The following is a 26,779-nucleotide window of genomic DNA, read 5'->3' as shown; positions in this document are numbered from 1 at the left end:
CCCAGCTTCAACTGGGATTGATTTGAGCACAGAGGAACAGCAAGGGAGATTTTTAGCTGTGCTTCAGGAAGCCAGCTCACAGCCAGGGAGAGCATGTCTGCAAGTTCTTTCAGTAGCTCTGCCCCAACCAGCTTCCTAGACCTGCCTGTACTCTTCAGGCAACCGAGATGAGCAAACATTTTCTGTATCCCGACTGGTTATGCAGCCAAATTCAACAAGGCAGTTATGTGGACATGGGTACACTGTGCAGCACCTTCCAGGTCCTGGTTTTGACATAGTTTAAGAAGAGCCACCACAGCCACTTAACCAGGCAAGAGGAACTGCAACAGACCCTTGCTGGGTACCACTACTGTCCAAAAAGCACTGATGGTGTAAAAGCAGAGAAAAGCAGCAGGAGCTTCCACAGCTGACACTGGCTTCTTGTTTACTGGGTAAATTGCAGAACCCCTGGGGCTCAACTGATGAGGACAGGGCCAGAGCATAAGTCCAGCACGTCTTGCTGTGTATTTTGCTTTTTTAAAGTTCCACCTCTAATCCAAAGAGAGGAACGAAACATTTGTGAAGTCAAGCAGACAAGAAAAGAAGAAGAGTTGAAACAATGCAGATCTAAGTGACCTAGAAAGAATGATCTGCACCATTTTTCTACCACTCCACAGAAGAGCAGTAGAGGAAAGTGAAAGGCAAAGAATTGGGTATCACAAGGACAGGGCATATAGAATTGCAGCTGAACACAACATCCTTAGATCAGCAGCCCAAAGAGAGCAATTCGCACAGCAACCATGACACTGGAGACTATTCAACCCTTTTTCTTAGGAGCCTTGGTTTTAGCTTTTTACAACTCTGGAAAGTAAGTGAATTTATACTTTAATTAAAAATGCTTATTATAAACACTAAATGCATTTTAAAATATTTTATTTAAAATACTTTGATATCTGCCTCCAACTGATTTTTGAGGGAAAATTTCAGGAAAAAATCAGCCATTTTGGAGACAGCAGGCAAATAAGTATGTATCACTGACAAATTTACTTCTGCTGCTGCTGTTGTTGCTGCTGCTAATTTACTGAGATATAAAAATGGCTTCAGGCTCTGGAGAAAGTCTGAAAATTTGGCAGAAGGATTATGCTGATCAGAGATGTGCTCTTAGCTATCCCTGAAAAAAAAAATCACCAATATTTGATTAATTTTTAATCTCTGATGGGGGAGGCCAGCAGCTGAATCTTCAGACCTTTCATCAATGTAAACTTCACACCCCAGGCTTTGTCACAGCTCCACACGGGCCACAACATCTATGGAAGTGTCTGCCTGCATAGGGTTCACTGCAGAAAAGACTGAGCTCTAAGTAGCTTTGGAACTTTTAAAGTCAACAAACCACAAAAGAAAAGAAAGTAAAAGTTAATAAAGAAAGACACAAATACTTCGATGTACTATTCTTTCCCTGAATATGTACAGAAACAAGGCAGAGATACAGAAAAGTGAAGAAACAGTTGGAGTGTCTTGTTAGTTTGGGGTTTTTTTGTTTTTGTTTTTTTTTTAAGAAAGTAAATCCATACAAGCAGCAAAGTGCAAGCACTTAAAATATTCTCACCACAGAACTTACCAGGGTAAATACTTTTTGGTAACCCAGCATGCCAGCATAGAAGATTCATGGTCTGCTGTTCTCTAAAGCATCCTTCTCTTTCAGGAGCAGCACTCAGAGAGGGTAATACAATGCCAAGTTGCTCTCCCTGTATTCCAAGGCACCTCCACTCAAATGCCCCCAAATCCCATTTCTTCCTTGTCAGAAATCTTTGTTAACAAATTTCCCTTTTCGTTTATTTTCTGAACTGTGCTTGTCTTTTTTTGTTTGTAAACAAAGAAACAAACAAAAAGCCAGAATGTAGCAAGGCTCTGCCAGAACTCAATTAATAAATAACGAGCATCGAGTGTTTTTGATAATTTCCTTCTGTCTGAGCCTCACAAACTGACAGTAGAACAGTGTATGACCCTTTACAGAACCATTTTGCTATCACATCCTCACTGGAAATTAAGAACACAAATTTGACATTTTGAGTGGGAATGGCTCATCCAATTTGATTCAGTGTTATCCACTGGGAAGTCCAGAGCCAGCTGCAAGCCAGCACAGCAGGATTTGCAAAGAATCTGTGTAGTCACAGAGCAAACCCCAGCACCATGACCTGCAATAACTTTGTCAATCATTCTGCACTGTGCAGGTGTGACTAACATTATTTTGTTGGGCTTTTTGCAAGACATAACTTGAGCTTAAGTACAAGTAATTCCTCAGGATGTATGAGTCCACAGGGATGGAAAAGCAGGAAAGGAGTAAAGACATCCTATCCTGTTGCTACATCTGGAAGCATAGGGATGCAAGAAGTTACCTTCATATTCAAAACTGGAAAATGGGAAAAACAGGAATAAGAGGCATTTAAAGAAGGAGAAGAGGCTGAGACCTGTTGAAAAACTGTCTTTGGTCATCTGGAAAAAAATTTTAAAAGGATGGCTAGAGAACACTTTTTGCCCCAGAGACAGTGTAAGGGAATAGAAAAACACATACAGAGACAACTACACAAGCAGTTTCCAGCATTGTGTTTAAAAATAGTGGCCAGGAAGACAGATTCTCATTCCATCTTTGTTGGCATAACTTTACTTGACAGGAATATGCAATTTGTATCAGCCATAGATCTGCATCCTTCATTTTTAAAGAGACAAACCCAGTATTAATAATACCTTCCTGTGTCCTGGTGTTTATGAGCACACCATCTGCTTGCATTTGGGAACTGCCCACCATACATGCCAAATTATTAAAGATACATGAAGTGGGCAAAAAGTTAAGATTTCCATGACTTCAACCCTAATTTGACTAACACCAGCACCAAGTAATCTCCATCCAAAGCACAAACACACTCCTAATAAACACCTTAAATGCCAGTACTCTAAAGGCACAACTGTTCATGTGTTGTAATCTCTCTAATGAGTAAAATTCAGCTGCATCCACAAAGAAAAGTAATGTTTGTTGACACATCATTGAAAGGAAGCAAATAATGGCCCACAATACTAAGAAACCTGATGAAAATGGAAGAGAAATTATCCTTTGAATAATTTGTGCATGACCCATATGTTTTAGTGGGATACAGGGAATACAAACTCAATCGCTGTATTTTGCTCTCTTGGAGAAACTTTCATTTTTGTATGTACACATATATACTTCTTAAATGCACATTTACTCTCTTTTTCAAACTTTAAACTGCTTTGGGTGCAAAGGAAAGACTGGATTTGAACTCTCGGATGAATCACATGCAAAAACTTTCTCAAAAAAAGCACATGGATAATAAAATAAAACAAAACAAAAAATAGGATAATTTTCCTTCCCTGTCTCTTTAAGATACTGCTGCTTTTCAGCCACACAGTGAATGCTTCATTCAAATAACAGAACATGGATTTCTCTTAGTAACTGCAGCTATAATTGTAGCAACTGCTTATACTGCTTCCATCCTATTAGTGTTACAATTGTCCAAAACAGAACACTCAACTAAATTGCCCTCATTTCTTATAAACATCTCATTTTTTATTTGTAACAGAAAAAAACCCCCAAACGCCTTCAGAATGTTACCCCTTTCTTCTGTTACCTTATTTTGCTTCTTTGGCACCAAGAGCATGAAAAAACAATACTGCTTTCCCTGCCCTCAATGTTTGGCAGCCCTTTATTAAACAAAAACACTCTGATTCAGTTGATACTCTGCCCACTATTACAGATAACATGCCTTTTCCAAAAGTGAGTCTCTTAAGGACAGTGTGGGGTAGTTTTATTTGCAATCATTTACCAACTAGTATCCCATTTAGGATCTAGCAAGAATTGGCTCTTAGCATCTTCCTCTGCTGTATATGGTACTTGCATGCATATTATGCAAAATAGTGATGAAAATAAATGGCCTGGATTGTTGTATTTACTCATACACAGAGTATATATCTCTCATGTATTCTCATTAGGATGAAAAGGCACAGGCATGAAGAGTCCATCTCTGCATGGAAATAGCATGTTGGGCAGAGTGGAGGCAGTAAGAAACCCAACTTTACTGACTTTTACACTGACAAAAAGGAAAAGCTCCTGCATTGTCAAAATGCTAGACAAATTGTATCACTTAAAGCAGTTACTACTCCTGGGTTTCAGTACGCTTCACTGGAAAGCAATTTTTTAATACCATTATTAAGGTAGCACACCATGATTTATTCTTACTTGGATTTCAAATGAAAGGTTTTTGCCTGCTGTATAGCCTTTTCAGCTTCAAGGAAGGGTGGCCCTATAATAATTAAGTAAAAAAAACCCAAACCCAGCAAAAAAATATAACCACTTTGATTTACAGGTCAGAGGAAGAGCTTTGAAATGTCCAATAAATCCAAACACTATTTCCAGTCTTCCTTCTCATTTACTCACTATTCTGCAGATTTTCCTTTTTACCCTTAAATAACATATGGATAGGCCAAGCATATCCCACTTATTTGCTCATTACATAACCCATTCCTGCTATATTATCATTCCATACTTCAATAATTGTGCACGTTCTTGTTACCCCATCACAATAAACTATCAGAACAAGGAAACCGACTTCAGTGTGTGGGTCTCTCATTTTGGCAGGTTAAAGAAAGACAGGAAAAGGGGAAGAGGTGGGAAAAACAAGAGTAGGGCTTAATCTTTCACATAGGAAGGCATTCCAGAGGACAACCACAGTGCTTCTCAGCAAAGCTCGAGAGATCCAGGTCGGCAATAATCTGTTTGCTGAGCACTGGTATGGTGTGCTGAGCACCTGCTGCTCCCACTGCAGCAAAGCAGCTCACTCTCTCACTCAGGACTGAGCTGCTGTGTCCCAGATCCCTGCTGCCCCCAGCACAGGACATGCACCAGTTGTCTTACACAGGGGCTTCCAAGCCACTTCACACATTGCATGCAGACCCTCACCTACAGCAGGACAAGGAGGTGATCAATGAGACGCTGTGGCAAACATCATGATGTCAGCTTCAGCTCTTTGACCCTGACACAAAGGTCAAAAACAGAACAATATAGAAGCCATGGTTTTAGTGATACAATGCTAAGAAAGTCTAGGAAAAATGTAAACCACCTAATTAATAAAACTAAACTCAAGTAATCTTCCTTTTGAAGGAGCACTAATTACCTTTCACTTAAATGAACAAAGTTCTCTATGGTGTTACTTATCAATTCTTGCAAAATACTCCTGAAAGTTTTTTAAGCATTATGGGAACACCTGAGTGCACGTGTTAAAACGCACATTTAGTAAGCCTGGTTCTTCTCTCACTGAAATCAGCTGCCCTTAATTTGAACAGCAGGAGACCTGGGCCTTTTCCACTGCCATGTTCCTTATCAGAGCTCTATAAATGTCACATCTTTATTTTATTAGTGAAAGACATATTTTATAGATTAACAAAAAAAGCATTCTTGTATGCGAGTTTTCTAGTCCCTGTTGAGACTCTGAATTCTTGAAGGTCAAATAAAGCAGTCCATAGGAAGGGGGAGAAGAAAAATATCTGCAATATCCTTTTAAAGAGCCTCCACAGCAAAGATAGAATAAATAGATGATTTGTTACAAGGCTTTGAGGGCAGCCACAAATGCTAAAACCACAGGTAAATGAACCTGGTCATGAAAGGAGCAGCAGCTCGTCCAGTTCCGTATCTACATTAGTTAACTTTCTTTGTGATTCAAGTCCAGGACTTTTCATTGTTCTATTTCCGCCTATTCCTCTGCTCTGGATTCCCTTTGTGACACTTTTATCAATGGAAAATCGAGGGAGGGATTTCCAGCTGGGAGCCCAACAAAAAAACAGGAGGTTCAGTCTGGTTTTCTCACTTGCGCTGCAAGAACCATTTCAGCACTAGTAATAAAAGCAAAACTACACAAAGAAAAAAAAAAAAAAAAAGACATGACCTGAAATTATTTTGGCATCATAAATACTTCACTGCTCTTTATTCTGCAGTATGGTTAGTGTCACACATTGGCACAATAATTTGCTAGCTTAAACAGAGCTCCTTGCAAATAACGAATTTCTATTAAGGGCTGCTGTCAGCAAGAATTCCAGGGAAATGCAAAGAAAAAGATAACAGTGCCATTGGTCAGATCTATCTTTGTTAGGCCCTTGCAATTTCAACAGATTTATAGCTGCAGTGCCGTAATATTAAAAAGTCTGACTGTGTCCTCTGTGAGTGGCGAGGAAAATACACACAAACAGCAAGGGAAGCCGACCAGCACAGTGGGAGCCAGGCAAAATGGATTGTGCACAGGGACAGCCACATGGCCACACCTGCGGGTGTCATTACAGCAGCGTGGCACTGCCACAACCACAGCCAGCTGGGTGCTCGGTTTAGTTGTAACCTGAGGAGGTGGCTTTGAAAATGAGATCCTTTGTACTAAGAGGATTTTCAAGGTAATTTTCAGAGGATAGATTTGGTATCATTTAAGACCAGAAAAGACTAATAATCATACTTTTAAGCATTATGGCAGTACAGACCATTCACTTTGGGAAGCACTTGGTGTAGTAACAACTCACATACATTTCTGTGAGCACCATTTAACACAGACAACATTACTCCTTGAATTACAGAGCTATTATCATACACCACCAACGAGCCCAAGCCACCACCACCTTCTCAAACAAAAGAAGAAATGTCTCAAAGCTTTCAGTAGTCAATTATCCAACCACACCGGCTCTGCTAGTGTCCTAAAGACAAGTAAAATCTTTTTCTCTTGCTCACATGTGCAGCCTGTAAGGGCTCTGCTGAGAGAAGCACCTTTAGATATAACAGAATTGAGGAAGCTGTCATCACCTCAGTTGCATAAGCTTGTCAAAGCTGCAACGGGGCAAGAAGAGAAAAGCTGAAAGTAAAATACAAGGCTGGAGAATCAGATGCAAAGGCTGTCTTCTTAAAGACAGAGAATACTTAAAGATGTGCATTAAATAAAAAAAAAAAAAAAAAAAAAAAAAAAAAAAAGGCAGTCATCATCATCAAATAGCCTGGAAGTTTAGAAGGCAGCTGAGAGAACAAATTCTCTTCTATATTTTAGTCTGTTGGAAGAATATTTTCAAAATTTCACGTGGATTTCAGTACCATAAACCAGAAGAAATTAAAAAGTAGGAAGTCTTGAGAACTGACTGATAGCATTCTCTGAATCTGTACCACGGACCTGTTACAGAGAACAAGAGTTTGGGGAGAATCACATAGCAAATACCTGCCCTGTAGATACCCCAACAAGAGAACATCCCAAGTAAGAGGGGAGAAAATGCTTGCAACGTCTTTGCTGAGACTGGTGAGGAAGTGCCTTCATTCCTAATGCTACAAAACCCAAAGTTTTTTAAACAGGCTACTATGCAAACCCAGTTTTACACTGAGCTTTTTATGTCCTCCCTAAGTCAATACATAAACTTCATAAATGACCAGGCAAACTCATAAATCTGGGTTATGTCTCCAGCTCCAATCATTACTTTATTGTCTTCCGCAACATACAGAGCAATTCTCATTAAGTAGTTCAATGTGTAAAAGCTCAGCAGAGAGTTAAGGAAGTTCCTAAAACAAAAATAATCTAAGGGGCAAATTATATGTGGAAAAAATGAATATAACTTATGTGAAGTCACATGAAATAACTGAAGGAAGTCTGTGTGATCCTAGCAGACACAATCTATACCACATCACAGACAAACCAAACAGGAGGAAACATCCTTGAAAATATTCAACTATTTGGAGTTCTCCAAATCCAGACAGCAGTACATGAGAAGGTCACATTAACTAAATCCATCAAGGAAATCTCAATATAATTTCTGATCACTGCCTAAAGTCTGTTTTTTCTCTGTGACCTATCTCTGAGAAAGATATCAGAAACGCAAAAAAACTCACACAGCACTCAAACAAACAAACAAACAAAACAACAACAAAACCCAAAACAAGCGAAAATCACCACACCCACAACTCGGACCTAATAATTACAAGCCAAAAATGAAGTGAGGGAAGAAATCACTTCCCATCCCTGCAGGTAAGGTCGAAGTTCTCTAGCACTAGATTTGAAAATAATTAATATGAGGCCAACAAGTTAAACAGCCTTACAGGGTCTTTTTAATTTATTAAATATATTTTGCTTTAATCACATTAATTTTTCAGAAATGTACCATAATCTTTGTGGTTTAAAATGACTTTGTATTCATTTTTTAATGGAGAGTATTTTTATTCATCTAATACATTATCCTTTCAAGAAAATTATCATACTTGACTACAAGAACTTAACGGGGCACTAATTAATACTCCCATTTCTCCTCATTTAAAACTCCTTTGAGAAATGAGGTCAGAAACCTGGTTTAACGCAGAAGACACTTCTCAGAGGCTAAAGAGGGGAGGGACAGGCTAAAGAGGGGAGGAACACAAAGGCACTTGTCACCTCTCTCCAGGGAGGACATCCTCTTTGAACACTAAAGCCCGACATGCCAGCGATGCTCGGGCCGGTGCCCAGCAGCGCATCCCTCTGCTCCGCACCTCGGGAACCACAAGCAGGAATTCTCCCACTTCTTGTTGAACAGGGTGAGTTGTTCCTTCCCCACTCCTGGGGAGGGCTCGCCCCGCTCCCGGTGCCGTAACACGGGGACGGCAGCTCCGCCTCCGTGCGCGCAAAATCCTGCCCGAGCCACGGCGCCGTGCCAGGCTCCAGCAGCGGCCGTGCCTCTCCAGCAACGCCGCTAGGAAAATGCGGGTTACCAACACCTCCAGAGCTGCTCCGGGCTCCGCGAGCTGCTGCAGGGTTAATGGGCAAAAGCAGAGACCGAGCGCCAGCGTTTCTGAAGCTCTCAGGAAATTTGCAGACACTCACCCATGAACTTCACGTTTGGGTTCGCTCCGCATTGTCTGCTAATTGCAATTATCTAAGAGCGGCTCCACGGTGGGAGGAGGGGAGGAGAAGAAGGCTTCCTTTTGGCACAGCTTCTTCAGAGTTCAAAGGACACATATGGCCTGCAAACACAGTGCAGGGAATAATGTAAAATTAAAGGAGGGATGAGAGGAAAATGAGAACGCAGCAGGGACAGGCACTGTTCTGGATCTGCTTGACTGGAATTTTAAATAAAGGAACGGGAGGGAAAAAAAAAAATCAACAAAACCCCCACACATTTTAATTCCACATCTGAACAGAAGGAGGGATCACGGGAGGGGGCCCACATATGAAGGGAAGACCTCTGGGGAGCAGAACCTGAGCACTTCTGCAGGGGGCAGAGACCCCAAGCCCTTCGGCCTCAGCCTGGCAGCAGGACCCAGAGGACTGCCCAGAAAGCACGGCTGGAAGCTGCCAGAGATACTAGGGCTTCAGGAAATGTTCCTCCAAACAGACAGGACGGGTTCATTTCAGAATAAACACATGTACAGTACTAAACCTGCAGGGAAGCACAGCCTGTCTACCCACAGAGTAAAGCAAGAAAAATTAAAAAAGCGTCCAAATAGCACAGGTCCCGATTTCCCTTGCGGTGCTCGTCTCGCCACACAAAGAGAGCCACAGAGAAGTCAGCAGCCTGCTAGATGGTGCCTGTGTCCATGCCAAAGGCTGACACCTGCCTGTGGCCTTGTCTTTGTTAGGGCAGGAACCAAAGCCTGCTCTTCTCACTGCAGCACATATCAAGTGCAAAAATAAATAAATAAACAAAACAAAAAAATCCACAACAATTCTCAGTTGTAATTTCTACATAATTATTGCACAGCAACCACCCATAATGAGAGAATGAATTTATAACCACACACGAGCTATATTTACCAGTGGACTGGTTACAAAGCAAAACAGCAGGAAACCACAATGTGTGTCTTCATCTTAGCTCCTCAGCAATAGTGCAGAGCAAGGCTGCCTGTGCAGCAGGGTAGGCTGGGCAGGTGAAACACAGGCAGGCACACCCACCAAAGAGGAGCACAGCCTTATGGGGACTGAACCTGGACCAAGAAGGGCACAAAGATGCTGCCAGATAGTCAAGGGACACTATGTAGAGCTGCAGCTAGAAAGACTTGTTTGACCTCAGGGTTTAACAGTTGGCCACACCAAAAAAACCTAAAGGGAATCTTGCCTCCCAATTATCTGTGCTTCCAGAAATTTTGATACCTAGGCAGAATTTAAAAAAAAAAAAAACAACACACAAAATAAATTTTAAAACCACTCCACATCTGGAAATGCAGCTCCCTGTGCAGTCAAGATCCAGGAGATGAACCGTCCCTGCCCCTTGAAATGAACAGCCACTCCCAGAAAGCACTTCGTGCTCTTCTCCCATTAGCTATTTAACAGCTGGCCCCACAGCAAAATGGGCACAATTCAATCCAGATTGGAACAGGGGACTGTGCCACAAGAGGAGGCCTGATGAGGTCAGCAGCTGAGCTTCAGGTGACAACTTTTGATCACTGGGGAGAGTTGATTTGGGTCTGCCTACCAGACACCATAAATTGTTGAGCTCATGGGACCTTCACCCCTTCAGCATTGCTTTTCAGGCAAATTTGGCCAAAACTGCCTCACAACTTTGAAAGTTACTGGGTCGATGCATTTAAGGAAAGACAGGCAGCACACTTACAAGAGCCCCATTTCCTCAGGCTGACATCATACAAGCAGGCAGCATCCCTGCTGCCAGCAGTACACCCCTGACCACCTTGCCCCAGCTGCTCCTCCTCACCTCCCTCTGTGCCAGCACAAACCCTCAAGCTTTCCAGGCCAGTGTGAGAATGATGGTGAGCTAGATCCAGGAACAGATCCTGCTGAAAACTTATTCCTTTTTTTTTTTTTTTTTTAAAGGATTATTTTTAACTTGGATCCTTTCCCAGACCCAGCTCAGAGCATGACTACACAACGCTTATGTCAGCACAAGGAAGCCATCTAATGAGCACCCATGAGGGGGGCAGGATCGCTGCCATCGCTATCCTCACCACCTTAATGAGCTTGTAAAACAACAGCCTACAGACAGCAGGTTAAAAAGTCACAGAGCTTCAGTAAATTAAGGATTGCACATAAAAAACAAAAAAAAATGAAACCCAAAATTCATACACGCAGGTTATCTAGCCACTGCCATGTCAAGCTGCCAAAATACAGCAAAAGCACAGGGCACTCCACTGAGGAAACGCAACCCTGCACTCAGCTCCACCAAAACCCCAATGCAGAAGGGCTCCTGACACACACCTGTGGAAATTCTTGGTCTTTACTACTTCCTTACTAGGATATGCAAAGAAAATCTGCCTCTTGTAAACCACTGGTATCTCAAAATGATCTTTCTCTAATCCTTTTGGCTAGGCATGCTCTCTCTGCCCTGCTTTATCCCTGGAGAGACACCGAACAGCCCAGCCCCAACTCAAGGAGGAAGCATAAAAGCAAAAGAGAAGGGAAGGTGAAGAAAATCCTCATGACCTGTGGGTGCAAACCCATTACAACAAATTGTGTAACCTTAAACACATGTTAAGATGGAGACAAAAATTCATGATTACTGCTTCTGGTGTTTATGCTGACCAGTGCTTATTACTGCTCTGGTGGCAATCAGTGAATCTGTCATGAAAAGAAAGGATGTGTTGGGTTTGCTATTGATCCTTATAATTCCTGTCTGAGAATAATCATACCATCTTGAAATATAGCCCAAAAGAGCACTGTTATTCCGGAACTGAGCTGCTTTTGGAAGAGGAGTGAAAAGCAGTTATATGCTCTTAGATATCTTCTTGAGGTTGCAGACAATTTTTCCTGGCTGTACAGACACATTTTCTGATCCTTTAAGTGTTTTCTTTGCCCTATAGCTGAAAGAGCCACACACAAATAAAGAGAAATCTGGCAATCTCAAGAAATCATGTAACTGACTATACACAGAGGGCTGTCAAGTATGCACAAAATAAACTAACTGAAATAATATGTTTTTTCCTCCTCTAATATCCTTAATTTATAGTCACTGTCGGTGTGGCAACCAATAACACCAATAAATGGAATGATTTCATGCAGCACTTTCCATATTGAGATATTCTATATCCCATTGCGCAGCAGACAGTTTCTATCACTTTGTATTAGGGCAACAGAGTAAGGCACCTCAGATTAAGCCTGGAGTGGTAACCATTCCCTCCAACCAGAGCTAAAACCCAGACTAACAGACTAACTATTGCCAGATCTCCTCTTTCTCCTCAGAGAAGTCTGAACATCACAAGTGGATGGAGGCAGAAGCACAAGCCTCTGATGGCATCCAAAACTGCCCCCAAAAATGCATATGAAAACATGTATTTCAAGCATGGCTAGAACAACAGTAGCAAACAAAACATATGATGCTAATCCAAGCATTACAACAAATTGTCCATTGTAGCTGGAAAACAGAGAAACGCAGCCCTGAAAAAGGATCAGAACAATACTGACTTAAAAATTGTTAAGGGCTCTTCTTAAGTGTACATTCTAGCATACTCATAAAGCAGGTTTATTTTGAAGGTAGGAAAAAATATGACGAAACAGGTTAATAAACGAAATGTAAATAATAAGGAAAATACAAAGATATAAACCAGAAGAAATCTGAGCTAAGAAATAAGCTAATATTTTATGTGCCTGTGTCTGTGAAATTTAATATAATTCCTAATTCTTGGTATCTTGGATAACACCTGTGTGTTTTCCAGACCTCGATTTCAGAAATTTACTACTTGTTCCACACACAGTTTTAGAAAGACTGTGGTCTCTCTAACAGTGAAGTTCTGTCCTCCATCCCACACGTGTTCCCACTGACTCCAACCAGCCTAGAGTTAATAATAAATACAATGAAAAATCTAAAGTAGCTTGTTGCCTAATTTTTCCCTTTTTTTTTTTTTTTTTCTGGTGTGCTATTAGGCTATTCATAATGAATATAAATTTATTTTTTTTAATTGAAACATAGGACAAACAAAGGTTCTAATATATTACAAACCTATCTGATGCAAAACACTAGATATGTGTTCTAGTCTCTGTTTTTCAGATCTTCATTATCAACTTCTGACTTCTTTTCATTCCATTAATGCTTTCAACAGGTTATTAAAAAGCACAGTCTAGCTAATTTACAGTAATGTTTAGGATACCTACTCTAAATTTATGGAAGAAATCAATAAATTAATCAATCAACAAAAAAGGAACAGAAAAGTGACAAAATACATTTTGCTCTATTACTGTGGCAATTCTAAATGGTGTTTTAATTATTCATATAAATATCTCTAATGCATTAGTAAACGTGATGTATTGCACACCTACTTTTTTTTTTTTTAATTCTTGGGTCCCAATTCAGGAATGTGGTTCCTTGCAGAAATACAAAGAAGGCCTCTGAATATCTTTTTTAGTATTTGATTCTATATACTCAAATGCTGTCCTGCTTTGCATCTAGAATACCACAAGATTACTTACTCCACAGCACTCTCTGCTGAGAGCAGATCCATAGGGAAAGTCACATAATGTCACACCACACAACACAACCTCTCCATCCTTCCTGCCAGAGCCAACAAGCAAACTCCCAGAACTGCAGCTTGAAAGGGGAGGCAATCATGTATATTAACAATCCACTGAGAAAACTAGGATGAAGCAATGAGCTAGTGAATTATCTTTGGGAAGAGATGTCAGGGTCTAAATTCTGGGCCTGTCTGGCCAAGCCTCTCCTCCTTTTTCATCAACATGTAAAATTCTGTGCATCTTCTGTACCCAGCACCTCAGGCAATGCCACTGTTACTCACAGCCATGCTCACTGTACCCACCCTGTAGCTACACTAAAGTAGTAACTACCATCCTTGTCCCAGGAGAGACAGCAACAGCACAAAGAAAGCTGCAAAGCCTGTGAGTGATTCTGTGTAGAGGTGGAATTTTTCAAATTATGATAATGAACTTCAAAAGAGAGAGCGCAGAGCTGCACAGATACAGCCCCTTTTTACGTCAGAAGGCACAAAAAGGGTTGACTAACCTCTACTGCTTATTTTATGTTATTATCTCACCCCTCCCTTATTTACCAACTTCCTCCTTAAGCCCTGGCATCTCTTCTCCATTTCCCTCACAATCCTGGGGCCTTTTCCTCCCAAGATTGTCATCTACTGGACCTTCCCCCTCCCTGACCACTACCCACATCCCAGTCTTTGTTCTGGCTCCCTACAGCCGTCAGTGTCTGGACAGGCTTCACATTCACTCCAGATTTATTGCTCTCCTGCTCTTCAAAGCTTGTGAAGCAGGTCTTCATTCAGCTGCTCTTGCCTGCCAGGATGGGGAGCAGTGCATAGAAACTGAAAAGAGCTCATGAGCACCAGGCAAGCAGGGCTTTGCAACTGAAACCCAAGGTAAAATGCATGCCATGTGACTTATTTAGTTCAAAGCTGAAATGTTTCTGTCTAGGATGTCTGTTTGTATCTCAAGTCACAAAGAAGCCATTAGTACCAATAATGTGTCATTACGGGGGCGTCAGCAGAGACTCCATAGCTAAGGTTAATTTGAAATGCATAATTTAAAGCAGAACTAAAATCCCTCCATTTCACACTTTAATGACTCAATTCAAATCATTCTTCAAATTTGACACAGCAGCTCTTAAGGGGACACTTGTATTTTTTTCTTGGCTCTTTTTTTCTGGCCAATTTTAAGTAAAATACTTATCTAGTGCAGAAGTAAAATACACAGATCTTCCATTTACAACCACTTTAACCTGTCTTCCCCCTCACATTTCTTTTCAGCAGTTTCATACTTCACACATTCACTCTGACACATTAGAATATGCATGATACAGGCCACTTCCGCAAGTTAAAAAAAACCAAGCCCGTTCTGAGTAAAAATTTCACTCATCGTAACCCCAGGGATTTTGCCAAGAACAGCTGACAACACTGTTTATCTTAAACATACCACATCACTTAGGTAACAGTAGTACCCCCACAATTCTTTGTCCTTAGTATTTCTACTCTCAGCATCCTGCTAAAATACATTAAATACATAATTCTGCTTTCCAAACTGAGGCAAAGACAGAAGGATGCTGTGGTTCAACAAGTGCTTCAAGCTGGTCCAAGTCTCCCAAATCACTGATAATTTGTTTTGTCAGGCAACTTCCCTGAGAACAGCTGATAAAACACAGAAATAATGAAGCAAAAACTCATCAAAACATAACGAAGCAGCATGATAGTGAGATCTTCATGCTGCTGAAGATGCAACACCTCTCTATCAGACATCTCCTGCCTGTTGCTGTGGATTCTTCAGTAACGCTCACGTAATGTTATAAAAATGCATAGAAACATCAAATGATTTTTGTAATCCGACACAACTCTATTTTGTCCTGGACTTTCAAGAAATCACAGTTCAAGCACACAGACGTTCTTTGGAGAGCTGCCCTCAATGCTAAAAATGGCAGTGGAATTGCGCAAAGCTGGGGGGAGGGGAGGAAAGAAAATTCCAAGAAAACTTTGACTCATCCATTGTAATTCATCAGGTTTTTGGAGCAGAGAATGGAATGCCGTCAAGCTAAAATTGACAGAGCTATTTTCTGATCTCTGAGTGATGTCAATACTTCACAAATCCACAAGTGCTGGGAAAATTTTTCTCTGCAAAAATTCTAAGAATGACTCTTAAAATTTGTTGGGTTGGGGGGGAACCCAGAGCTAAAAGAGGTACTTGAAATTAAACTCCTACGTAGGTGTGTTTTTGAATACTGAGAGTATTAGGCTTCACAGCTTTTTGCTATCTGTGACTCATACTTGCTGCCACAGGTGTCAAGTGATCAGGGACTTAACTGGAGCCTTCACAGAAACCTGCTGTTTTGTGATTATTTTTTTAACTATATGTTTAAAAATTCACCCGCAACGACAGACAAAAAGCAAGCTTTTCCACTCAGTACAGACCTGGCTCTTTCCAGTCGCCAAATTTTACTGTCCTGTCAATTTTCACCTAGTAAAGCAGATTTTTCCAGTCTTCTGTTGTTTAATTCTTAAGGCTTGCAGAATCACATCATGTCCACCACGGTTTTCAGAACAACACGATGTCAACCAAATCTAACAGGCAAAACGAGTTCAATAAAGTTCTGAGAATAACATATCTACTCTGGCACGCCAACGCACTATTTTTAATTGAAGCTCATTAAAGATGTAATAGAAGAAAAATTATATTCACTTCCAGCACTGTTCCATCAATGCAATGAGATAATCATGCTGCTGTACTATACATAAAGCAATATTTATGAGTAGTGGTTTAGGTAATTTAATGGAAAGGCAGAAAGTAATGATTCATTCCTTGTTCTATCTGTTGCTGAAAAATGACTTTTGCCAATTCCAGAGCCCAAGCAGGCACACAGAGAGATTGGTTTCAAATGTTAGTAAAACAGAGACCTGGAAAATGAAAAGAGACAAGTCAGTTGAAATGCCGAACAAAAGGAAAAAATCTGGATTACAGATGAGAATTACTTTACAGAGCAGCATACAAATGCAGGCCTCTGAAGTAATTTAAACCAAATGTAGATTGAAACTGAAGTCATTTAGTGAGTCAGCACAGTAATAGGACACTAAGATTACATGTGAGAAAAGCACAATCCTTTTTCCATAACACACTGTATTTTATTCCAAATTTACCCGAAAAGAAATTAATTGTCTCCTTTGTCTTGTATCTTCTTCACTTCCTTTGGACTCAACCTCTACCTTCCAGAAAGAAGCAAACTGTGCAGGCTGACTAGTTGTGAGCTCTGATGTCTAGGACTTGAATTTCCCTTTCACAAAAGTTTCATCTCCAGACCATGACCACATTAATAAACAATCGTTGGCATAAACACTACTGACCCTCTTCCAAGTTATGATTACTTTCCTCTGAAAGGAATATATATTTATATATATATATATTTTAATATTAACAGTTAAAACCAAAACTGTAAAGAATCATTACAGGTTCTGCCCCCCCAGAGGTTTTGATCACCTACAGCTTGGTGCAGATGGGGACTTCAGTGCTAAATATGCCCACCATCAGCCTTAGAAAAGCTTTGCTTTCTACCTGCCTCAAATATTTTTTAAAACCATAACTGTTTTTAAACTTAAAAAGTAATCTTCATCTCATTCTTGCCTCATACTTTCAAAAAAATGTAATTATGTGAAAGCCACAACAATGGCTTGTTGAACAGAGACTGCTACTCTCTGAAGTGCTTTCTCACATAGATTTGTATGGACAGACACGGGTAGAAATGAATACTCCAAAAATATCCACAATAGATAACAAGCAGCATCTAGAAACAAAACAAAACAAAAAAAAAAAGAAACAAAAACCCAACCATGCACTGCAAATGCAGCCCAAATTGGAAGGAATGCCGACAGTAGCAACAGCACAGGAAGAGCAAAATGTTATTGCACATTACTGGCCTGCAGCCCACAATTACAAAAAATACTGCAGTATTCCACGGTAACATTGTAAAATATTATCATTTCAAACAAGCAGCTGCAGCACCCTGCCCACAGCAGCCACGTCGCAGAGAGCCAGGATAGGAGAGGGCTGCCAAAGGGCTTCCCACTGCAGAGGGGGAGTGGGCCACAGGGTTGGTGAGCCCTTGGGACACTTCTCCTCATACCCATGGTTCCATCAGGGCACCAAAGACCACTGCTGGGCAGCAAAACGCTCCCACATGTGCTCCAGCACCTGAGCCCTCCAGCAGAAGGGAGTCATGGCACTCACTCTGTACCCTCCCTCTTGCTGTAGTGTGCCTTCTGCCAAATGTGCATTTTCACATTGTCTTGGATTCAATAAAATCTTCCCCATCCCAGCTCCCCTGCACTAATTTCTGTGTTACCTGGCCTCCTCACACCCAGCCAACAGGTTTTAACAGTGGCCTAGCCAGGGCTTCCCAAAGCAGGGATTGGCATACACTGCCATTATGATGGCTACCATTCACTTCCCCAGACAGCAAACCGTTGCTCCACCACAGGTCAACAAAAGGAGAGACAACACGCACACAAGTTTATCAGCAACGCCCATGTCGACTGCTGCACCCAAGGATGGCCAGCACAGAGGGCAGTCCCACCACAGCAAACAGAAAATACCAAAAAGCAACAGGTAAGTCCATCTGCTCACTGGCATGCACTGCGCCCTAATGAATAGCCCTAAATTAGCATTTGTAGGAATAACACCTACCACATTTGGGCTCTACATGGATTAAAAAAGACCATCTAAGAAGCCACATGCTTTCTGCAAACTTGCACTTGCAGAACAAGCAATGAGAGGAAAAGCAAAGTGGAAACCTGAACTAATGCACTATCCTGGTTTCAGCTGATATACAGTTCATCTTCTTCCCAGTAGTTTGTAAGTTTTGTGGGTTTTGGATTTGGCATGAGAATAATGTTAATAACACACTCATGTTTCAGTTGCTCAGTAGTCAAGGACTTATCCTAAGTCAAGGACTTTCCATTTTCCCATGTTCTGCCAGGAAGGAGGTGCACAAGAAGCTGGGAGGGAGCATAACCAGGACAGCTGGCCTGAACTGGCCAAAGGGACATTCAATACAATAGGGCACCCTGCTCCATTTGTCAGCTGGGGGAGTTGCCCAGGAGGGACTGATGGCTGCTCAGGGACAAACTGGGTATCAGTCAGGGGGTGGTGAGCAACTGTGTTGTGTATCACTTGTCTTTCTTGGGTTTTATTTCTCTTTCTCTCCTGGTTACCTCCCTTTTCATTACATTATCATCATTATAATTACCACTACTATTGTTAATATTGTGGCTGTTGTTCTATAATTATTAAACTGTTCCTATCTCACCTCATGGTTTTTACCTACTTTTTGCCCAATTCTCTTGCCCATCCCACTGTGGGGATACAGTGAGTGAGTGGCTGCATAGCACTCGGTTGTTATCTGGGGTCAAGCCATGATACTCATGCTTCCTATACAGCCTGCAAATAGAAAAAACTGCAAAGCCTGAGCTTTGCCTCAGCTATCAGATATTTGGCTTCTCCTCACAGTCCAATGAGCCTGAAGTTAAGTTTGAAATAAACAAACACTGTTGGGGCACCTTTTAGAGATATTTGAATCACGATGAAAGCTGTTTCTCATGCAGCCAGCCAGAGATACGATGTTTTCAGGAGGGAACAAATTAACTGCCATACCTAAATACTTCCCAGTTCACCTGCATTTCTCATCTTTCCCACACCAGATTTTCTTTGCCAGATACAAAGGAGACTGTAGTGTATGTATGTGCAATAAGTATGCAATAAACTGCAGTAGTATATGCACTAGATTGAAATACTGCATTTTTGTATCCTCATGAGTAATTCACTGGATTAAAGATTCAAAGTCCCACAGGGAGTACCGCAAACACGCATTAAGTCTCTGGGTGCTGGATTTGACTCTCTGACGTATGTAACAGATGTGTGAAGTAACACATAACCAGATGCCTCTCTAGTGCATGCACAGCTAAAGAGCCCTAAAATGTTGTGTCCAAGGGCAAAAGAAAAGGGAGGGAATTAAAACAGAACCACATATCTAGCAAGAAAAGAAAAATTTAGGCCTTATGGATTTCTTGTCTACAATGTTGAAATTTTTGATGTCTGCAATTCACCTATGGTATCTCAATAGAGAACTTTCCAGGAGGTGGAAGTCCAGCCACTGAGCCTGATTTGCTCCATGCCAGGGTGATCAACCATTTACTGACATCTTTGGAATTTCAAGGTCCTATCTCCAAAGTCTCCACTGTGATTTCAAAGATCTCCATTCAGAAGAGCGGTGTAACTCCTTAGAAGAAAAAAATACTCAGAGAAAAAGAACCAAAAACCATATGGCTGTATAAAGTCACCGCCACAGAGGCCTTTCTCCTTTCACTGAGTTGGTGTGTCCTGGCCACAGTGGCTAGGAGAAAATAGCTGCTGTGCTTTTGCAATAACCTTCTAAGGCAGAGGAGAATGGTGGGTGAGAAAAAGTCAAAAACTTGTTTAAAAGCCTCAGTTTAAAATTTCTGGCTACTCCCATTTCATGAAGTAACTTAAAACCACTCTCTGCTAGAAACTGTGTGAACCACTGGCTTCAGATCTGGATCCTGCCTTTTGCAAAGCTGCTGGTGGGCTTGGATCCAAGGCTTTGGTTCAAGCTCTTATGTACTCCATACTGAAATGACTTATACCATACATCCTTTATAATAAATAGCCTCACAGTGAGGAAGGACAGTATTGGCACAGTTCATTTTTACAGCACTCTTTTGAAAGTTTAGGGAAAGCACTGGAGACATTACAGCTTTGGAACATTTTGCCTGACATGGCTTACAGGCAGCACAGTGAATGGCTGTGCAAGCATCACCCACTTTCCTGGGACGTGCAGTGTGACAGTGTGAGTCCCAGGCAGTGCCCACCAGAGCCGAGCAGAACGGGCACAGTGGCTCTGGCTCAGCCATGTCTCACCACAGTGCTGCCCTGCGCTGTGCCACTGCACTCTCCTGCCTCCCTGCAGTGAAGGTCTCCATTCTCTGTCCCCACCACCTCCTCTTTACAAAGACTCACACACACATACTGAAACAAAAGAATAATTCCATTATGTGCCTAGCAGCCTGTGCACTTTCCTTCTGATTCACAATAGCGGCGCCTCATTGAAAAGATCCATATACAGGAGGTGGAAAAAAAAATCTTAAGTCTCTAGCAAGCACACGTATTATCAAAGCCTCACTTCCACTTAACAAGTTGCTTTGGGATCTAATGCAGCTGCTTTGTGGTGAAAATACAAACAAACAAACAATCTTCTTCCATTTGCCAGGGCAGGGTGTGGGGAAATCGAACCAGTGCCATCTTTGTTGAAGAGCTCCACAAAACTAATGGTCCAGGAGACCTGAGGGGCATGGTCAGGGGACAATTTGTGACTGATCACTGCCATCTGAACATGGCATGCTGACAGCTGAACAAGGAGCAAAACAAAAAAGGCATGTGTTTAATCTGGGCAGGCTCGGTCCCCTGTGTTCACTCCCAGTAAAAAAATACAAAGCATGAGACAGTCAATCTCTATGCCTGCTCAGCTCAGCACCCACATAACTCCCTGGCATATACCACAGGACCTTCTCCAGGCACACAAATAAGGGCATTATTTCTTCACATGCTGAAGAAATAAAAAAGAAGGATAGCAATACAATTTAATAAATCCTAAAATAGATCTTTTGCCACCAAAGAAGTTCCCTCCAATACTCTGACAATGAGCTCCTGCACTCTCCAATACAAAGAAAGCTAAAAACAACCTCAACGATTTTCTGAGTGTAACATAGAGCTGATAAAATTATTAGAAAGGCCACACAGATGCTACAAAATACCTTTTCCTGAACTTCAACGTGTGCTTCCTCACAGAGCAACAAGAATGCAATTGTGAAAGGAAAATCATGCACATTATCCAGACCTGACATCAGTGAAAAGAAGGTAGCAATTAAAGCATGTTGATTTATGCTCCACAGAACCAAGAAGGAATGCTTGCCTCCAAGAAAGTGGGACAGACAGAAAGGAAAGGTGGGCTGAGGGTAATCACCCTACAGAGCACTTCTCTCTCACTGGTTTGGCCAAGACTGTCACCTACACCTGAAACAGGGCTTGCCCCAGAGCCTTCAAACAGGTTTGCATTAAGATCTCATTTCACAACAACAAAAATTGCCTCAGACTCCTGCTGAAAGAGTCCTGTATTCCTGCTTGGGCTCACAGTCCCTAGTGCAAGACCTGCACATAAAAAGGAGCTGGCTACACTGATTAGAAAAACTTTTGACCTTTTCAGAAAAATCAGTACAAATACAAATACTGGACCACTACAATTTCCCAAGCAATGGCTCCTGTCTGCTGACCAGAAAGGAAATATTTAGCTCCCTGCAGTGGGCCTGTTGATTTCAAAAGAAACTTAATAGCTCTGTTCCTACAAAGCAAATACAGAGCTATCACCAGGGTTCGGCTATGCTCTCCTCTCTTCTGAAATTTGGTAAGCAACATATGTCTGCAAATGCCACTTGCCAAAAGGTTTTGATTCTCTGCACATTTGTGGGAACATACACCCTGCTTCTTCCAGGTTACATTTGTCTTTTGGATTCTGCAGATTCCTTACAGCAGTTTTGTCTCTTTCAGCACAATTGTGGGGCAGAACAGAGTAAATAACTTACAGCTTTTATTTAAGAAAGATGCTGGTGTTTTTTAGTGCTCATTTATGCAACATTTTCATTGGTTAAAAGTTTTACAACTGTAGCATTTTGTCCTTACTAGATTCAGGTATGATTCTTTTCTAATGAGACTAGACAACGCAATTCAGCCTCAGTCAGGGAACTCTTAGTTCAGTTGCTATTCAAATATCCATGTGCAATTTGCAACTCTGGTTATTTTCTTTATACATTTAACTCCATTTGTTCAAAGACACACTGATGAAGCAATTAAGGCAGATGTATTATTAAAGCTGGTATAGAATTCACAGGCTCTGCTAAGAAGTTTGGTATTTCAATGGGGTGTTTAAACATAAAAATGAGAACTATGTATTTAATATAAAAATATCACTTAAGAATGTTGTAAAATCAGATTACTCATGACATTATCACCAACAGCAAGAGATTTGTATATGCATTTTTCTGGCTGTGTGTTGTATGTTCTTCAATAGCTTCCTTCAATAGTTCCCATATGATATAGATTCCAAACAAGGAAATATTTAGGCTCATGCCTAATTTTGGGGAGAATAGCCTCATTGATTTAAACAGGGTTTAACCCTTATAAATGTCAGAATGATTGCCTGCTTGTGGGACTGGAACCCATGGGGCCCATTTTCAAAAAGATAAGTGCATTACGTATTTTTACTGCTGTTTCTGTCTGGGTTTGCTGTTACAGTTCTCTCCCTCCCTCTCCTGCCTGTTTTTATTGCCTTCAACAACAATTTCATGACACTCTGAGGTAAATAATGATTAATTTAATTACAAACTAACTGTAACTTATGACAAGACCTTCCAATCACTTACCTCAAATCATGAGTGTTTCAAGATGCAATTGTTAATCTCCTTTTTCCCCCACTCTCACGGGAGATGTTGCAGACTTTTTTTTCTGGTATTTTGCATTAAAACTCTTTCCCTGTGCTCCAGGATCTTAAACAAAAAAAACAAAAAACAAACACTCAGAATGAAAATGTCATTTCAAGCAATTGGTGGGTGGCTCAGGGGAAATCCCTGACCTTTTTTGAATGTATATTTCATTATCTAAAGCAAGTGCGGTAACTTCCTCCAGCAGCAGCTCTTCTGTGAGCTGAACTTAAAAAAAAAAAAAGACCCAACTAAACAAAAAAAACCCCAAAAAACAAAACACTGGTTTAGACCACTCAAAAACATCAAAAACATAGAATTTTAAAAATCATTAAGATAGCACACTACAGAGTATTCATTTAAAGCACAATCCAGGATATACCAGACTCCACAAATTTCTGACGGTGAAAAGAAAACCCAGAACACAAACCGGAAGAAAAATCATTATGTAAAGTATTAAACTGCTACAGAGTTTTATTATTGCTATCACTGTTATTATCACTAATCAAACATAGAGAGCCCTCTCCCTCAGTTCACTGAGTTCCTGTAGTATTTCTGTAGTAGCAGCGTGGGGGAAGTAGTAGCCCTGCTGGAGAAGCAATGCAGCATTAGCACTACAAAACCCAGCCCAGCTGTCGAGAGAGGAAGGAAGGGAGGAGGAGCGACAAAGCAAATGAGTTAAGAGTAACTGGCAGGTCTCTAATACAATCAATTTTGACATTCTCCACCATCACCAAAAAAGGTCTGAAGGGTTTTGAATTTTCAGCGAGTGCTGCTACCAGAACAGTTTCTCACCGCCCCCTGTTTCACCCTCCTCCCTCTCCCATACCTGCAGCAAGGCTTGGCCAAGAGCCAGCAGAGTACGTCAGACTCCAAACCAGGCTCTGTCAGCAGGAAAACACTGCCAGCCAGTGCAGAGTTCATGTTCCCTCTGAGCGTGTGGTCTTGCATTTGCATGGCCTCTCTGGATTACAAGTATCCCAGTTATTTCTCTATGAACAAATATTAGGACTAACGACTACATTCATTTTTGCTGTGTAAAAAGCCTGCAAGAAACTGTTCCCAGGGTTACACCTGTGGCTACATCCACTGAAGCTGACAAATTTATACAACATGACAACGAGAGGATTTGACCTTGTGTGCATGCAAGCTAGAACACTTTGATTTTTCTTCCTTGGCTAGAGCAAACAGGTCTGAATAATTTTCCCGTTGCTTTTAATTAAGAAATGAAGACAATACAGCCACAGAAGGCTGTATATGCCTCAAAAAATACAACTTTTCCAAAAGTGGTGAAAAATGCAAAAGTACAGCTTTCTACATCACAGTGTATTCCCACACACACCCTGGAGCAAAACAACCCAAAACTTGAAACAGAGCATAACACACAAATAAGGGGGACCTTGACACCTGTACAAAGGCTGTGCCTGTGTCACCACTCCCCAGAGCTGTGTATGGTACAAAATACTCTGTTAAATTAGCCTGGGCCCCTTCTCCACTGTGTTTATTCAGCCTGACGTGGTGCTGCCTCTTTCCTCAAGGAGCCTGCTCTCACTCAACACCAGTCAAGGCTGCAGCAGCCAAGCCTACCACTTGCAGGAAGCGGCCAAAGCCCTCTAAATCTGTGACACAAATCCAGAGAAGGCTGCAAGTTCAAAGTGAAATCAGGACAGTCTGTCCATGACTCATGCCACCTAGAAACCATTCTTAATTTAAGAAAGTGTTAAAGGGATTATCTTATAGAGCGTCACCCTGGCGAATCAACTAGGTTCTGCCTCTCATTTTTTCCATAACTCACATACAAGGTGGCCAAAGATCAAAATCAGCATAAAATCCTCCTGTTACCACTTTACATACTTACATTTTTAATGCTCTGTTTAAAAAGTCAAATAAAGCTGTTTGATGGACAGATTCCCAGCTATCCTCCAGGCTTTTCTGCATGACCCATGGGCAAATGCTATGTGACACTTCCTGAAAGGCTGAAATAGCTCTGAATGACACTTGAGCTTCTATAGTACAACTACAGCATGACAGTTTGGCTCCTAATGCACACTGTCACTTAACCCAAATTTTTGCCTGCCTCTACAGCAAAGTAAGAGTATTCCCCCATCTCAGAGGACTGATGCAAGGAACACAACACCCATGCTGATTTAGTAGATAATCTGGAAACAAGAAAATTATAGATCTCTTAACTCAGGCTGAAACTTCACATACCCAGAAAAAGACCCTGCATACCAAAATAAGGAGTGAGTCGTCCCTCTGAAACCATTTTGCTGGATAGTCATTTCACTAGTACAACTCTCTTCTCCAGCAAGCGTGGGGGACACTGAATGGATTCACTGTATTCACACAACAGCTTTACAGCTGCTGAAAAAAGGCCTATTGTAGGCTTGCATTTTACTATCTCAAGTAGCATACATAAAGTTGCTGCACAGCTTCCATTACCCATCTGATCCTTACAGAAACAGGAGCAACAAATCAGGGTTTGTCAAAAGAAAATAGATTTAACTGTGATGGAGGAAATAGCCTGGTTTAAAAAAACAGAAGTAAAAATTTATATATCAGAGGATGAAACACTAAAAATGCAGTGTAACAAAAATACTTTAAACTCATTCTGCCCTTCCATTTTTTTTTTGCTACAACATAACATCGGTGAGCCAAATTCAAATTTCACCATCAGAAAGGAGCATCAGGCCTGCCATACATATGTGCTCTTCCTGCAGTCACTGTCTACTCATGGCCTGCATTTATAATATTTTCTCAGTAACCAAAATAGTATCACAACCAACAGTGAACTCTTAGAATTACTGGGTCACACTTTGCAAAGACTCACTCAAAAGCCAGATAATCCTGGACTTTGCAAAACATGTGAGTAGATCTGACAGCCCCTCTCTAAACGTCTTGATTTTTCTCCTAGTGTCTGTAGAGTCAGGGAAAAAGGACAGTCCTGAATTAGGCACATTCCTCCCAGCATTTGACTACTCCGCTCTCCCCCTTCTGGAGAAATGAATGCAGCTTCAAACAAATTAAAGGAATATTTTGTCAGCTCCTTCACTCTTCCCGGTGCAATAAATGAGGCGGTGCTTGGCTCCTGTAGCTCCCAGCAGAGGCAGGTCTGAAGTACAAATCCTCCTTTCTCCTCCCATACACACAGCATTAACCCTGCCAGCTGCAGAGACACCAAATTCAGCCAGGGCTATTCAGCAGCCTATCCCAGCTGCAGTGCACACTACTATAACCCCCAAGAATTAAATGATGGTTGATCAGCACACATCCCCCAAAAACACAGTACTTCCGTCAAAAGCAACATGATTGGACAAAAGTTACAGGATCCATTTCTCTGGAAAGGATCTCCTGTGGCTTCAGAGCCACAGGAACACAACAGGTGCTGTGCTGCTCTGCACACAGAGGCAGAAATATTTTGGTTTTCAGTGAAAGCTGAGACAGGCACCCTTGCTCTGCCAGCTTGGGACTTTAAGAAAATACCAAGAGAGTAACAGCCTGATAAAATACCAGCAGTAGGATGCCTCTTTTCCCCAGTCTTCCTTCATTTCACAGTGGAGCCCCTCGCAAAAGGCCGATGGAGCTGAATGGACTGATGATTTTCCATTCTAGGTAAATTGCATGTTCACAATGTTAGCATGACTTGATTGTGATCAAAACTGATGAAAAACCACAGCAATGGAAACAAAGACTCAAGTAAAGAGAGAAATTAAACCCCAAGACAAGCTACAGAGAAAGACTCTCCTTATTTCTGGATTTGGGCAGGCTTGCCTACCTCCAAGCCTGGGGGGTAGACAGGACTGCCAGCCTCCCAGG

General features: G+C 41.4%; 1 protein-coding gene across 10 annotated transcripts in view; it reads right to left on the bottom strand.

Annotated features, from left to right (window-relative positions):
• Window positions 1–26,779, bottom strand: part of ATXN1 (ataxin 1) — a 280,012-nt gene that overhangs the window by 132,787 nt on the left and 120,446 nt on the right. For 7 of the 10 annotated variants that reach the window (XM_056483719.1, XM_056483721.1, XM_056483723.1 and 4 more), the window contains 2 exons: window positions 22,907–23,029; window positions 8,856–8,995 (listed from right to left, as the gene is read on the bottom strand). The gene's annotated coding sequence lies outside the window, so the exon portion shown is untranslated. The remainder of the gene's footprint in view (window positions 1–8,855; window positions 8,996–22,906; window positions 23,030–26,779) is intronic. The other 3 variants (XM_056483716.1, XM_056483718.1, XM_056483717.1) reach the window with 1 other exon arrangement.

This window comes from Oenanthe melanoleuca, chromosome 2, assembly GCF_029582105.1.
Source record: "Oenanthe melanoleuca isolate GR-GAL-2019-014 chromosome 2, OMel1.0, whole genome shotgun sequence".
Taxonomy (NCBI): domain Eukaryota; kingdom Metazoa; phylum Chordata; class Aves; order Passeriformes; family Muscicapidae; genus Oenanthe; species Oenanthe melanoleuca.
Note: the sequence above shows the minus strand (reverse complement) of the source record. Positions and strands in the feature narration are given on the sequence as shown.